This window comes from Phalacrocorax aristotelis, chromosome 1 (assembly GCF_949628215.1).
Source record: "Phalacrocorax aristotelis chromosome 1, bGulAri2.1, whole genome shotgun sequence".
NCBI lineage: Eukaryota > Metazoa > Chordata > Aves > Suliformes > Phalacrocoracidae > Phalacrocorax > Phalacrocorax aristotelis.
This window is the reverse complement of record NC_134276.1, coordinates 25,722,560-25,738,737: the sequence shown is the minus strand read 5'-3', so window position 1 is coordinate 25,738,737 and position 16,178 is coordinate 25,722,560. Positions and strand designations below refer to the sequence as shown.

Here is a 16,178-nt window from a genome sequence, read left to right as displayed (position 1 = left end):
CATTCTTGTTAATGCTGCTACCACATCTCTGATACAGCAGAGTTGCAGTGGTACAAGGGAGGATTAGCTAGATTCCTACTTTTATTAATGATGCTGATACATTTATTTTGTTAAGATACTTATTATTTTAGCTTATCTTTCATTGCTCTGAGAGTTATGTATGCAAGTAAAAAGAAGGGGCATTTACTCTGGGGTAAATTCACCGACTCAGTTTAATATTGACAGCTTTATCTGGATTTAGGCCACTGTATATAGGATCCAAATCTGAGATGACTTCTGACTGTGAGCACACAGGATTTCTTTTTGTGAATTTGGTACTGTTTCAATGTTTGCAGTAGTCCTGTAAGTATAGATGGTTTAAGGTTCATTTGCTGTGTGAGCCGACCATCTGCTCTCGGTAATCGCAAATTCACTTCCAGTATTAATAAACTGTTCCTGTGTTCTTGCATGTCTCTCAAATGCTTCAAGCAACTGTTCCTTCCTCATATGGAAAAGTCACAGCAGCTGTGGGATTCACAAGGACTTCAGTGGTTGTCTCTTGCTACACTTCTGGCAGCAAAACACAAAGTGCACATAACTTTTCTAACTGCCTAATAACTGCAAACCCATTAAGTGTAACTTCTGTGACACCAGAAAAAAAACCCTTGTTTTAAAGGAGCCTTAATGGGATTAGAGAGTATGTGAACACCTGGGGTTGCTCTCAGGGCCGCCTGCTCACTGGAACATGTTAGAGCTAAGGACGTTGGCTGAGCGTTGGCTGGAGGAGCTGTGTGATGCCCAGCAGAGCTGGGGCTGGAAGTGTGAGGTGGGCATGTGCCTCCCCATCTCCAGGCATCCCCCTCCCTCCCTGTCTCCATAAGGTGGAAGGATGCTCACGCCACTTCCCACATTCTTCTTTTGCTAAGAAACCAATAGAATTCTCTCTTCCCAAGAGAATGTCTTCTTCATGAATGCAGCCACACTTGTCTTGTACTTATTTAGCCTCGATAAAGGACCAGTCCCAGGCAGAGCTCAAGGCACTGCTTTGCACAGTGCTTCCCTGCACACTGGTTTGAGTCTCCCGCCCTAGAGCTGCAGTCACAGTGTGAGCTCTGCACGCTGCATGGGGACACCAAGCGCCGCGGCCGGAGGGTCCCTGTCAGCCCACACAGGGAGGGCAGGCAACCTCAGCCCACCGAGACGAGGGGGCATTCAACAAAACGCTCTCTCCTGCACCTAGGTACTTATCAACATCTACCACTAAGTACACTTGTGAAATGCAAAAGCCAAAATCCTCTTTCTTACTGAACTGCACAAGCTGTGTATTTGGGCGCAGACTGCCTGATCACTGGTTTCATGAAAAACAGCTGTCAAAGGACAAAGTGACACTCTCATTTTGCATAATACCTTAATGCTTTCAGGTATCTGCCCAGCAACCAGAAGGGACTTAAACCCACAGTCCCCAAATCTTAATAGAATATATGACCACAGGGTTGCCAGCTACTTGAGGGCAATGCAAGGTAGAGGAATAAATATACATTTTCACTAAGGACATTGGTTTTTATTGGGCTGCCCTGAAATTTCAGTTTAGGAATCATGTGACGTAGTTGTGCTGTTTAATGATCTATGGCAAAAGTATGGAAAACATGTCAGAGGTTGCAGAAGACACACAATTAATTAATCCAGACAGCAGAAGATAAAGGGACTTAAACAGGACACGGTTAAACTAGGTGTGTGAACAACACAATGCAGGTGAAATTCAACATTGTAGGAAGCAGGGCAATCAATAACTGCAAGGAATAATCTGATCTACATTCATCCTTTGCAGGTTTCTAGATAACCTATAACAAATTAAGTTTTCAAAAAAGACATTTAACTCTGATATTTAGCCCTAGGTGCCATGTTCCTTTGCTTCCTGTAGAAGTCAGTGTTTAACGTTCTCCCTTGGAGCACAGCTCTGTGCAAGTCTACTCTCCAAATTTTTGCAGATTTGACAGTGTCTTTCACACAGGGGTGCGATATGCTCTCTGAATAACCCAGCAAACCCCAGTTTCAACTCAGTTAAAATTGGAGGAACTGAGTTTCTGCTAGTATTGCTTATTTGCTTATACAACACACCCTATGTGTTTCTCGGCATACTGGGAAACATCCTCAGGTTTCTTCCCCACACACCAGCCTTCACCATGGTTTTTCTGTGCACGTGTGTTTGTTGCTGTAGTTCTCCAGCAAACACCACTTGTCAAATCCCGCTCGCACTTGACATCCTTTCTGTTGACTGCTGCAGCTTGCCAGGCTCTGATGAGTGATGTTCAAAAGGAAGAATTGATTTTAAGTGTGTCCCATTATGTTTGACTACTCATTGTTTACTTTCGGCTTGTCACTGAGGAGTAGCTTTCCTCCAGCCAGCTGCATTGCACACTCCTCATCCTCATCATCCTTCTCATCATCATCCACCTCCTCCTCCTCCTCCTGTGTGTCCAGTTGCAGGTGAGCAGAACGGGCTGCCCACAGCAGGTCCTGCCACTCCCACCAGCCTGCCAGGGCTGGGGAGCCTGCCTCCACGATCAAGATTTTAAGATTTTAATGCTGGAAGAAAACAGTTCTCATTTTTGGTGTTTCCCATTCCCCATCTCCTTTTCACTGGGTTTGGACAGCCGGCGCCAGGGCAGGCATAAGGGCTTCACGGCCTCTAGCGGGCAACGGCCAGAGCTGCAGGACTTTCCAGCCACTACATAAATCTACGGAAAACTATTTTTCTTTTAATCAGAAGATGTTTTCCCCAGCTCCCTATGGAAACAAGGCTTATGCAAACATTCCCTCTGTATGCGTTGTCTCCGCTCACACCCTCAGTAAATCTGGAGCCTGATTTCAGCTTAATTTGACAGCAGTGCGGAGATTTCACAACCAGTGCCTCTAGGGTTTGTGTCAATAGATGTGCCTGCATTGAGGAGAAACTTTTAACACTCCTTCTAATAGAAAGGCTGTTATTGTGCAGCTTCACACAGTACAAGAAACTAAAATATTGACATTGGAGAGAGATTATGTGTATGGAAAAAGCTGCGTGGAAATCCATTGTGAATCAGGCTTATTTATTTGTGTGCTCATAGGATTCCTGACCCTTAATTTTGTTTGATAATTGGGTTAGTGTAGTCTCAAAGAACATCATGTCTCTTCCATGGCACTGTCTAATAGTCCTGCTGGGAAGGGAGAAGGGAGACATGCCAGGTTGCTGGTACTGCCGAGACCATCACAGCGTTTAGATTTATAAGCCTGCTTCGTCGCTTCTAAAGCTAAACAGGTGCTTGAAAGACGCCCTGATTCTTGTATTTTCTTTCTGGTTTTAGCTTCTCTATTCAGACTGGTTTGTTACAGCAGTCTTTAAAATATAGCAAATAAAAATGATGTTTATAGATAGATTCTTCATCAGAGTTCAGACCAGGTGCTCCCGTATGTCAGTAAGAACAAAGGAATGACCATTTCTTTGACCATGAAATAAATCCTTTAGATTACTGAAAATGAAGAAAAACTTCCCTGGAAAATGGTTGCACACATGATACCTTTCCTTGTCCTTGTTTTTGCTTGGCTGTAGTAAAGCAGAGAGAAAAGATCTGACTGGACTGCAGGCTCACTTTGGATTAATCCAACAAAACAGGCAATCCTTCGAGTGAACAAGAAGGAAGTGTATCACCTCCTTCATCATGTTCCACTTCTTGTAGCATTTCATTTTTGTTTGAAAACCTCTTTCTCAAGTCAGATGTTGGATGCCTTGCTTTACTTAGAGCATCTGAAAGTATTTTTTAAACATGGTGAAATGATTTTAGGTTGAAGTTGTAGGAAGGTGATCTGTAAGTGTCCCTGAAGTGGTTAGGATCTGACTTCTCATTTTGAAAGCACTTATTTCTCATGTGTTACAAACACTTGAAATCATAAAATTACTGGTAATGACTTTTCTGAGTTCATACCACAAATGCCAAGCCTGTGAAGGTTGAAAATGATTCACATGGAACCATTCAGCTTTGTCCTTGGGTACAGAATATCTGCAGAGGGTTTTTTTCCCTGTCGTTTTTCCTAGAAGTGATGTTTGAAAACAAAACCACAGTGTGGCCTTTTTGTGCTTGGAAGTCTTTGTTGCTTTTGCCAAGAGAGTTAGAGGAGGACAAGGCTGAGTGTGGCATCATATGCTTTTGGTACACAAAAATATGTCTAATTGGGACCATCTTAGGAGGTAGTAGAGCGATGTAAATTAAATAAAATCTCACTGTTTCTGACTCTTTTGAAAAATAGCTTCTCTCTCTGTTCTCTAGTACTCAGGCTTTTCATTTCTAAAACCCAGTAGTGGCCTCTGTCTTGGCTGCATCGGCTGTAAATGGTAGTCTCACGTGTCGGGTAGCTTCCCAGCACTGACATACATAATCAAGATCCTTACAGCAAATCTCACTTTGCAGGAAATGACTTTGGGAGAATCCATCATTTTCTTTGCCCACAGCTGCCTAATGTGCTGCCAGTTTTTGTTTTTCTTTCATTTTTTCACTCTCTCTAAAGCGTGCTGAAAGATCTGGAGGACTATGGTGATAGAAATATGATTAGTAAAGATTTTTGTGCATGTGTGTGGTGAAAGAAAACAAATTTGTCAATATCCTAATTTACCAAAAAAGCAAACATTAGTTCTTTGGGTTTCTGAAAGGTCAGGGAGACAACGTTTCACACCTCAAGCATGCTGAATTTTGCTCGAAAATAGTATTTATGTTTTTAAAAAAGAAATTTTATGCTCTGCAATAGTTACAAACCAAACTAATTTGCTTTCTCTTCCATCGGTGTGAGGACGGGAGAATCACATACTGACTGGCAATGCTGATACCGAGAATTCATGTCCATTCCCTAAGTGCTTGTTCAAAATAAACCTCTGATGTCTTGATTACGGCCTGTTAGGCTCCAGAGCCGTTCTTCAGATGAATTGTCAGCATGTAAGCATTTTTTTCTGCTGATGTTTGGGACAGGGCTGTGCAGAAAAACTTCGTCTTTTCCTGTTGCTTAGAGACAATCTTTGTGATAAGTAGAGCCTTTCTTTATTTTAACGAATCCTGCTTTAAAATCTCTGGGAAATCCAATATAATCTGCAATAGATGAGGTAAGCCTTGTTTGGAGTTGGTTTTGTTGCAGGAGGCTAGAGGCTTAGGTCTTAGGTCTTATGGATGTGCTGTGAAAACTTTATATTTTTGGTAGAAATGAAAGAAGAGGTGCTGGACACTTTTTTCTTCCCAAGCTCTAGGCTGCACTAGTATATCTAGTAAAAATCTTGCAACAGGAGAGTTGCTTTGTGGATAATTGTGCTTGACTGTTTTCATAAGTATGATTATGAATTTTTGCGTGCAAATGTAAGAGTTGAGTTGCCATAGGGTATTTAAGGCCTGGCAAACTTCAAGTAATGTGCTTTTTTCCAGGAGGCTTTCGGATGCTGGGAGCATTCTGGCCATAATTAAAACATTTCTGCATTTAAATGCTGCTGCTTATTTCTGGTCTAGAAATGTATTTTGGTTAGACCTTAAGAAAATTAATATCAGAAGCATGTCAACTTTGAGATGCCATATATCCTACTGCATTTACCTTGATATATTTATGTAGTTTCAGATCCTCCCTGCTCATAAACAGGGTGTTTGGCAACACGTTAGTCTTGTCAGATAAATTACCTGAAATGGCCACAGACCTGGCATTGAGATTATGGTGGTGGAAAACTATACATAGGGCTGCGGCACAGGCAGTGCGTTAACTACAGCTCCGGTGAGAGGTGGAAGAAATTTCACCCTGGGCAGCAATTGTACCTGATTTCAGGAACTTCAGCAGTCCAGCTAGAGCAGTATTTGGAAAGTGGCCCTTGAAGATTTTAGGCAGTACAGGATGTGTTCTTGGCCATTTACTGCACTCCAAGCCAACAGTAAGCTAGTACTTGGCCGGGTATTTGGGGAAGGCTCTGTTTCCATAGGTATTAGTGCTCGAAACCATTAAGTGTTCCACAGCTCTTTTACAAGAGGAGCAATTACATCCTGTCGGCAGAAATTACTCCCGCTGTTTAATTTGGAAACCATATTCTTTGCTTCCAGTCTTGAGTTGTTGCACTACAAATAGCAGCTACGTTTTCTGCCCAGGGTGGTGGCACCTCTGTCTGACATGTGCATGGGGGTTGATAGCAATTGTGATGATGTCCCTCAGGATGACATTTCAGGTTTGCTTGTGACTGAGATAATTTTAAACCGTGCAGGCATAGAGCTTCAGAAATCCAACTTTTCTTTGCAGCAACAAAAATAACTTTTGTAGCTGTCATTTCCCTGCAGGAGGGATCCTGAGCCAGTCCCTGGGTGCACTGGGTCTTGAGGCAAATGCTGATGCTGAACTTTTCTCTCTTACGCTGTCCTTTTTAAGCCTTTTATGTACAGAAGGAAATTAGCACTCCAGATGATTATTGTCTGTTAGTGGTGGTTTTAATTACTGATTTTCAGGACACCCAATTAACTTTTTGCTGAAAATAAGATTTTTATTTTCCTCCCCTGAAGCAGGCCAGTAATTCACATTTTAATACAAACTTTTAAAAAAGTTTGACTCATGCAGCAATTCCAAGAATTTTTATTTCTGAGCTCTTTGAAGCATTCGAACAAACTAATGAAATACCGTGCTTCTGCCATGCATGAACTGAACCTCATGTTAACAGAGCTCCAGTCATTGAAGTGCAGTAAGTGCCATTTTTAGGCCCCTGGAGATGCATTGTCCCACAGGATAATTTATCAGGAGTGTATGGCCACACTCTCCCAGGTCCCAGCCTGCGGGAGCAGAGAGGCAAGGAGGAGTTGCCACTGAATCGAGCATGGCACTGCTGGTCGGTGAGAACGGAAAAATACCAAGGAACAGAGCTTTCTGAAGACTTGGGAATCAGAATGGGATTTATCACCCAGTTTCATCAAACCAAAGCAAACTGCTTTGGACTGGGTTCTGGGAGCCCCTGCTTTGCAGCAAGGCAAGTGGGTAGATCAGCAGTTGTTTGGTCGTGTGATGAGTAAAGCAGAGAGGTGCTGCTTGACTTTCATAAGTGAGACTCAAGCTGTAGAGTTTAGAGTTGAAAAACATTTATATTGGCTATTAAAGGGAACACATGTGACACAGAGATATGCCATGTAAGCTCCAGAGGTTTTCCAGCAGGAGAAACACTATGAAAATCTAAGGGAGTACCAAGTAAAAAAGAGAGAGGTTTTGCTGAAAAAATAAGTTAGGTAATACATATTTGTGTCTTTCAAAGAATGTGTTTTATATTAAAATGCAAAAGTATGGCTTTCTCATCAGGTGGAGATAGTACAACTGTCCTACTTTACGTAACCACCACAATAGTAAATGAATGACAAATAGTTCAGGATCCCTTTGGGAAATGGCAATCAGGTAAGAGTATCTGCTGCATGAAAACTGCTTGAGAAAAAAATTCCCACTCAACATATTATCGTAACGATTTTCTGCTTTAGATGGGAAGTTTTCAAGTCACTTTTTTCTTTTGATTTTGCCTTGAAATATCCATTCTGATGCAGAGTTTCAAATAGTAATAACCTGGCTATTATTTTTCCTTTCTCCTTGTCTTTTTTGCTGAAAGCATATCCATGTTACCCTGCACTTTATGTTCCCTCCTCTCTGTAACTTCTAGAAATTTCATAGTCTTTAGGAAAACATATGAGTATGTTTGTAGGGGAAACCTGAAGATGGGGTTTGTCTGGTCCTAGTAGCACAAAAAAAAACCTTCCAGAGTCTGCCAGGGTTAGCACAGGGCGTGCGATAATAAAACAGGATGAAGGGGAAGCAGCAAGTGGTGGGGCACTGGCTCCATGTGCCGTGCCTCTGTGGGCAGCTCTGTTTGCAGTTGTACGATGGTTATCAGTGGCCTGGTACCATGATTAGAGGATAGCAGCAGGAAATACTGGCATAATCTGGGAGGCTGGCAGTTGGGAGTGACGGAGTAGATCAAAGGCTTGAAAGTGTTTGCAGACTGGAGAACAATTGCAAGTCGCTCCCAAAACGTGGCCTGGCAAGGCAGCCCGGCCGTTGGCTCGGTAAGGCAATGTATTTCCACAGGAGAGGTGAGTACACGGCGCATGTGGCCCTATCTGCAATACTGTGCTCAGTTCTTGTTCCCCACCATCCAGCCCCCATTCAGCTTGCATTGGTGAATTCAGAAAAGCTGTTAGAGGGGAAATGGCTTATTTTATCAAAGAAGACTGAAACAGTGGCTGTGTTTTAGTTTCCTGTCTGCAGGCAGAACACGGCTGCTCTCATTGCCTGCAAGTGGACGGTAAACACTGATGAGGGGAAAACAGCCTTTGAGCTGGAGGACAGTGTAGCCCACTTGTGACTAAGTTTCAGCTGAAAATGGAAATCATGACCACCAGAGGAGCAAGGCTGCAGAGCAGCAGGGGAGAAGAGATGTTAGGAGACACAAGTACTTATCTTCATAGATGAGCATCTTCATCTTGCTCATCCTTCCAGCAGTGTCCTCAGATCTGCTGCTGCTTCTCAGGGGGTTCAAAGTGTTTCCAAATATACCTAGCAGCTCCTGCATGCTGTCTTAGCAAAGCAAACTCTGACAGTAAGAAGAAATAATGTGTTCTTGAGTATCTTAAGAGTTTCAAGATGCAAAATATAAGATTTTTAATAATTCTGTTTACCACATTATAAGGAAATACACTGCAGTCAGTGTGCCTTTAAACTATTAAAACTTTTCTACCAACAGCCTCATGGTAGAAAGTTTGACATACTAAATTTGTTCAACTCCTGAAAAGAGTCCAGGGCCAGGCAGGCATAGCCATTCTGGTTGCATTAAGAAGGTTGATCTTTTCTATTTACAAGTTGCTGAGGGAAAATGGCAAGTAATTTATTCCTCCTCCTTCCCCCCAGTGCAGCTGTGGGAGCTGAAACTATTTGTGAACTCAGTGTTTCGGCAGGGCCAAAGACCAAAGGGACTGTTGGATTTGAGACCTCCTGGGGACCTTTCTAACCTGAATTACTCCAGGGCTCTGTGATTTTATGAAGCAGCTTTTTTAAGGACAAGGCAGGGCAGACTTTCACCAGAGCTCCTCGAGCTCTGCTGTTGCTCCCTCTGCCATACTTTCATCACAGGGTCTGTGAGTGCTGAAGGTCCTTGGATGGAGTCCTAGCTCCTTGCAAAGGAGGTTTTACATCAAGGTGAAAGGTCTTTCTCTGGCAAAAATCCACCCACCAAAATGTTTGCTTATGTTTCTTCTGGTGATTCCCCAAGTGTCAGCAGAGGGAGAGGCTACAGGCCAGAAGGCCCAAATGAAGATCTGTATGGCACCCTAAGGTCTTCCCCAACAGAGCTTTCTTGCCTGTTGAACACCTGGGCAAGGGAACATCCTACCAATTGAATAAATCTGTATGTCTCCAAGTCTTTCACTTCATATGGCATTTTCTAAGCTTTTTTTTTAAAAATGATAACGAAACTAATTAGCAACACATGACCTCTTGTACATGACCTATGGAGTCATAGTTTGGGAAGTACTCTCAGATTTTTTATGGCAGTCAGATCTGGTATCCAGTCTCAGCAGATCTCACGACTATTTCCAGGTGAGGTGTAAGTGAGGGCTGCAGTATCTGCACAACAGTGACAGGAGGAACTATCCTACTGTCCTTCATCCCTAGGGCAACATATATACTACCAAACCAAGAAGGGTCAGGGGTCCCACAGCTGGGGCACATAGACTGACTCATGTTCACACTGCTTAGGCGGTTAGTTGGAGTGGTCCAAAGCAGAGACAGAGAGAACCAGCAAATAGCTTGCAGATAAGCAGTGCAGACGATTTGGCTCCCAGGACATGAGCTCATTCCGTAGCCATCTTGTGTTCAGCCATACTGGGCTACTGTAGGGCTGTGTTCACAATTAGCATGTAGTGTGGCCCGGTAGAAGATTTGCAGAGGAAAACAGTCCTGATAAACCAAGATCTATGCTACCACATTTTGCTGTTCTATTGATTGTGGATTTCCTCTAGTCTGAGCCTGTGAACTGAATGCTCACTATTGGTGGGAGCAGATCTTCCCATTCATTCCTAAGGAATGCAGTGCACTGCCTGGAACCAAAGCATATGGAGGACGATGTAGAGTAAATACATCTCTTTTCACCTGCAGCAAGGTTTTTTTTCTTGTTATTCAGATGGTCAACAGCCTCAGGACAGAGAAAGAACAAATCTTGCCCTGTGTGCCATAAATATTACTCCAGGCAGTAGACAAAATGCTCTGTAAAAGTCCTTGGAAGATTCCCATTCTGGCTTTATCTAATGCATGTCATACTGTGGTATTGAGCCTTTAATATTCTCTTACAGCTTTTGCTAGAGATTCAAAATTCTGTTATTATTCAAATGGGTATGTACCACTGATTGGTCTCATGGATTTTCAAGTACATTTTAAAGGTCAAGCAAGCAATTTTAATCAGTTGTGGGTTTTTTTGACAGCTGATAAGTATTGAATTGGCAGCAGCACCTGGAAAGCAGATTAACTGTGTTTGCCATTACATATTTGAATCAACTACAGGGATGGTGCTTCTCCCATGCTCGTTTCACTCTCCATCATCAAGTAACTGGCACCGATCAACCAGTGCATCCATAGGAGAGCACTGTCATTGCAGCACTTCAAATCTGAGTCATAGCTGCTTGGATGGGGGCCCAGGACCTATGTCTTATGGCTGCTGATTAAAAGAGTAGTAGCTGCATCAGAGCGGTGCTGCCCTCAGCTCAGAGCACTCCTGGCTACTTAATCCATACTGCTTTCTTCTAGGCTACCTGGCTAGTAACCATTTGGAAATTTGTCTGGTGTAGTTTTTTTCAAATTCTTGTGTGCAGGCCACTCATGCGGAGGTTGAGGAGAGCTGTCAGATTGCAGGATGGCAGCTGACTGTCCTCAGTCACTGTCTGCAGAATTGTAAGCGAAGAAAATCGAAATATTTCCTATTTCCACAAATAGCAGTCACAGGCTGGGAGGAGGGCTTGAGCTGGGGTACTGTAACATCAGCTTCTACCATGTGAACTAAAGGGCTAACGGCCCATTTGTGGGAGCAGTAGTATGTACAAAGATGGGCTGACCACCCTGGCACGAAACAGATTAGATTCTTTAGCTTTAAAAAAAAAAAGAAAAAAAAAAGATTAAATGGGATCTGACAGGGCTCATGAAGTCATCTATCGTATGGAAAAACTGAACTTGTGAGAATGGCTGGGTGTGTAATGAAGTCGTTAGAGAGTCAGTGTAAGTAGACAGAAGTGCTTTTTTTCATGTTTTTCCACTACGTTTTTGGAATGCTTTAGGGTTGGGCCGAAGAGACTTCAAAAAAGGGTGAGATCCACTCATACAAGGCTAGTGATGGAGTTGTCCAGCTCCAGCAGCTGGCCAGGGAAGCCCCCAGGTCCCTGCTTGCTGGGAGCCGAGCGGCACACCTGGGGAAAAGCCGCTCCAGCTCTTGCACCCTTCCCTGAGCTGCTGGTGGAGTTAAAACCTGAGGAGTCCTTGACTGAGCTTGGCTGCTCTTCAGCGGTCCCCAGCTGAACCAGCCATGGGCAGTGGTTGGGCGGCCCTGTGTGCCACTGGGACGTCACCAGCTGTTAGTGAAGAAGGCGACAGCTTTAACCGTCAGTCAGAAGGAAAAAAGCCCTGCCAACACTTTCAGCTGGGGTGCGGCTCTCACCTTAGAAAAACCCAAGAACCCCAGGATTTTGCATCCCATTCAGACTATATCCAGATTTGCCCAGTCATTTTTAATTCCCACAGCACAGTTGCTTAAGAAGATCTGGAGGGTGGAGGATTGAAACAATTTACAGTTTACAGAAACTCGGCTCTGTTTTGCTCTGCTCTTGGGAACAAAGTTCGTAGCGCTGGTTTTATGGTACCACCTTGCTTTTATACTCCACGCTTTGTTAAACATGATAATGAGTTCAACGCTGTGTAGTGCATTCAGTGCTGTGCAGAAAATAAAAATATTTCCTGCCCACACTTCAAAAGAGCTGCTATGATGGTAAAGGCTCTTTCAAGCTTAGGGCTGCTAGCCTAAACAGTATGTATGCTGGGTTAGTCTGTCAAAAACCTCCGTATTGCAAATGTAAATTTATCTTTGTAAGAATGACAAGCTCCTGTTCAAAGCGAAACATTATATAAAGCAGTTCACTGAGGCAGTATGTTTTACCATATTCCCCCTGTGGAACAGAGAGGAGTTTTGTATTACATTAATCAGCTTCTAAGCCCTGAAGGTCACAATTATCTGGCCACTATTTTTCAGTATTAGTGATTTTAGTACATGATTAACTTTCATGTGTGCATCATTAAGACGAGGAGTTGTTTTTGAAGTTTCAAATAGAGCAGCAGGTCTTAGCTGTAGTATTTGCCATACTTGCTCAGCCACTGTTAAAAGGGATGATTTATAGAAAATCCAGCTGTGAGTTTTCATTTCTTCAAGAGCAGGAGGCGGGACTAGAAACCAACCTAAAACCAAGCAGAGCATTGATCAGGGTAGAAATGATGTAGAGCACAGCTCCGCAGACAACAGCTAAGCATCGTGGAAGTATTAGCTGGCAGCGATAAGGAGGCGGAAACAGCACTTGGTGACAGAGGAGCCATCTGTCAGAAACTGGGAATCAGATTTCAAGCGAGCAGAAGATGAAGTACAGAAGAAAGTGATTTTGGTTCAAAGGTACAGTGAAGCCCAAGGATATCTGTGGACAGTAAGTTTCTATACTGTAGCAGGGATGTTTAATACAGCAGCTAGTACTGTTTGGAAGGGCTTTTCAGCTTTGAAAACAGACTTAAGTAGCTCCTTTAAAAAATAGCTTTTACTTAAAGTTTGTTATTTATTTTTAAGATGTAAATAAGCTTATCTGTTTGAGGTGGCTTGTTTCAAAACTTGTAAACAAACTTTAAAACTGCTGGTGTCCATCACTTTGGAGGGTGGTTTTGTTTAATAAGGTCATCTCCTGACGAGGATAAGATTTGTTCATAACCTTTCTGAAAAATATCTTAGAAGAAAAGACTGCTTTGGCCCCAGTTGTGAGGTGAAAAAGGGTAGGCAAGAATATTTTTTCTGGAAAGGGGAAAGGAGTTCCCACCCAAATAGATCTAAACTAACTGGAACTACAGTGTATAAACACCCCGGGGCTAAATATTACCCTCACTTACACTGATGTAAGTCAGGTTTAAGTCTACTGCAGTTAATAAAATTACTCCTGATTTAATTAAGGATAGAATATGGTTGCACATTTCTTAATGATGAAAAAGCCCCATGGTTCTTTCCAAAGTGCATTTTATGTTAACAGATCATTAAGGACTTGCTTTAAAATACGTTAAAATTAATTGTAAACTCATATTGTGATGCATCTTTTGTCATATATTTGTATCCTTCTTTGAAACTAGCACAAAATCTAGCATGAGATATTGTAAGCAATCCTATTATTTCTTGTTAGCAGGTTCTTAGATAAGGTTTGTGCTGCTCATAGTTTCATGCATGTTTCAGTTCAATGGCTTGTATTTGGGGCAATATGCTTTGATCCCAAAAAGGTTTGTGAAACTCCAGCTGGGAGTGATAAGGTGATATTAGCTGTAGCAGAGAAGTGTCAAAGTTCTGTACAAGACCCCAGACTGTATTACTGGGAATGAAACTCTTCTATTATGAATTGTACAGAAAAATTACTCTTGTTGTAGTGGTTTTAATGTACGAGTTAGAAGCAGAAGCATTGGCTGCTGATTGGGGGGGGGGACACCAACAAAACAAAACCCACTCACTGTTATGGCCCAATATGGATGACAAAACACTGTAGCATTTGTGGGAAAATGGCTGCAGTCCAATGTCTGGAACCATTTATCTTCTGGTAGAGTCTGGAAGATGACTGTTTTATGTATTTTACAGAAATCCCTGCTGATTGATTTCATTTATTTAGGGGGAGGGGGCACGGTGACTGATGGCGGGGACAACCGGGGGGAAAAAAAAAAGTGAATTCTTTACATTATCCCAACATCCTGTTCTGGTTAGGGTTGTTGGCACCTTTTGAGGGGACCAGACTGTGCTGGGCAGTCCGGTATGTCCTGTTGCTGCTTTTGCTACTACACACAGTCAGAGGTTTGCTTCTTTCTTCTGAGTCTCAGTGAGCTGAAAGTTGCAGGTTCTGCTTCCACTAGTGCCAGGCACATTTTGGAAATTATGATTTACAGAGGTCTGAAACAGAATGGACAGAAATGGGTACAGGTCTCGGTAGCCTGCCATTGGCTTGGCACTATTATTGAAAAGACAGGAAAGAATTTATGAAAAGTCTGGGGGAAAAGTCTGTTTTCAGTGTGCAGTGCTTGCTGAAATAACTCATCCCACTTTGGCACAAGGTCTGTATGCTAAGATGATGATACAGTTTTCTTCTGACGTTTGTTGCTAAAATAGCCACAATTCCTGGTGTTTCTTTGTTTATAAAGAATAAAGAGCTTGTCAAACGCAGTAGAGACAACCGGGATATGTTGTACATAAGTATTTTTCCTTTACCTTACTGTTATTTTCGTGTGTGCTCTGCCTGCCTGTCTGTCTAGGTGTTTGCCTTCAAATCAATTAGTCTCATATCATGGCATGACAGTCACTTGTTATATACCAGGCATATCTACAGACATTTGCTTTCATGTTGCAGGGAATCAGTGCCAACATTTTCATATGATGAAACAAGAGTGGAGACATATGTGTCCTAGCCTATACACTGCTACTGTGTTGAGGTTTAACAAAAATGGGAGAAAATGGATTTTTCAATTGACAATACTACTTTTTTTTGTACCCTTCAGACTCTTCACAGGGTCCTCTACTAATGCTAACAATGCCAAGTCCAGTGCAGGGTCATGTAACAAACATGCAGAAAGGGAAAAATATTGTGTCTCTCCCATCACATCTAGTTTCCCAGACATAATCACTTAGTACAGTCAAGACATTCTTAATTGACAGAGTGGGGAAGGAAGGAAGGAAGGAAGGAAGGAAGGAAGGAAGGAAGGAAGGAAGGAAGGAAGGAAGGAAGGAAGGAAGGAAGGAAGGAAGGAAGGAAGGAAGGAAGGAAGGAAGGAAGGAAGGAAGGAAGGAAGGAAGGAAGGAAGGAAGGAAGGAAGGAAGGAAGGAAGGAAGGAAGGAAGGAAGGAAGGAAGGAAGGAGGAAAGAAGGAAGGAAGGAAGAAAGGAAGGAAGAAAGGAAGGAAGAAAGGAAGGAAGGAAGGAAGGAAGGAAGGAAGGAAGGAAGGAAGGAAGGAAGGAAGGAAGGAAGGAAGGAAGGAAGGAAGGAAGGAAGGAAGGAAGGAGGAAAGGAAGAAAGGAAGGAAGGAAGGAAGGAAGGAAGGAAGGAAGGAAGGAAGGAAGGAAGGAAGGAAGGAAGGAAGGAAGGAAGGAAGGAAGGAAGGAAGGAAGGAAGGAAGGAAGGAAGGAAGAAAGGAAGGAAGGAAGAAAGGAAGAAAGGAAGAAAGGAAGAAAGGAAGAAAGAAAGAAAGAAAGAAAGAAAGAAAGAAAGAAAGAAAGAAAGAAAGAAAGAAAGAAAGAAAGAAAGAAAGAAAGAAAGAAAGAAAGAAAGAAAGAAAGAAAGAAAGAAAGATCTACTTTACCCCAGCTTCTGAGGAAGCTTCACATATTTATCAAGTATTTTTATCACATTGGTGGGAGCTATTAAGCACTGTGCTTAAACAGTATCCCAAGAATAAACCCAGCATCACCTCCTTTCTGAACAGCATCCTGTAGTATTGCCCTGCGGTGTCATTCAGCCCACTACGGTTCTTTGGCTTCACTGCTCGTCATGCTGCCTTGATGCACACTTATTTTCTATGTCTATTTGTTGAGCCAGTGCTTATGGCTATCAGAAATCTCTGTTACTCCTGTGTTGACCTGTGATTAGAAGTTTACAGGAACTTAGATTAATCATAACCTTTTCTAATTTATTTTTTTAACCTCATTTTCAGCCACTACATGTTTGGTTTATCGGCCCACAGAATGGTTTCTTGTTGGGACTTTCCCAGAGGGGTAGCAGGTTTTGCCCTTACTAATTGAGTTTGTGCCTTTCGTGCTCTTTGGTAGATCTAATTTAAGAGGGAAGAGGGTAGTGCCATGGGTTTCGGGTGAAGGTACCAGTTCTTTTCCTTCTGTATGCCACTAAGCTGCCCTATGGCACAGAGCAAATCTAA

General features: G+C 42.6%; 1 protein-coding gene across 8 annotated transcripts in view; it reads left to right on the top strand.

Annotated features, from left to right (window-relative positions):
* STARD13 (StAR related lipid transfer domain containing 13) overlaps positions 1–16,178 on the top strand; it is a 309,280-nt gene that overhangs the window by 217,545 nt on the left and 75,557 nt on the right. The window contains exon 1 of one of the 8 annotated variants that reach the window (XM_075084997.1): positions 12,488–12,722. The exons of the other annotated variants lie outside the window; for them this stretch is intronic. The gene's annotated coding sequence lies outside the window, so the exon portion shown is untranslated. Of the gene's footprint in view, positions 1–12,487; positions 12,723–16,178 lie in introns of those variants that run through there. 8 annotated transcript variants of the gene reach the window in all.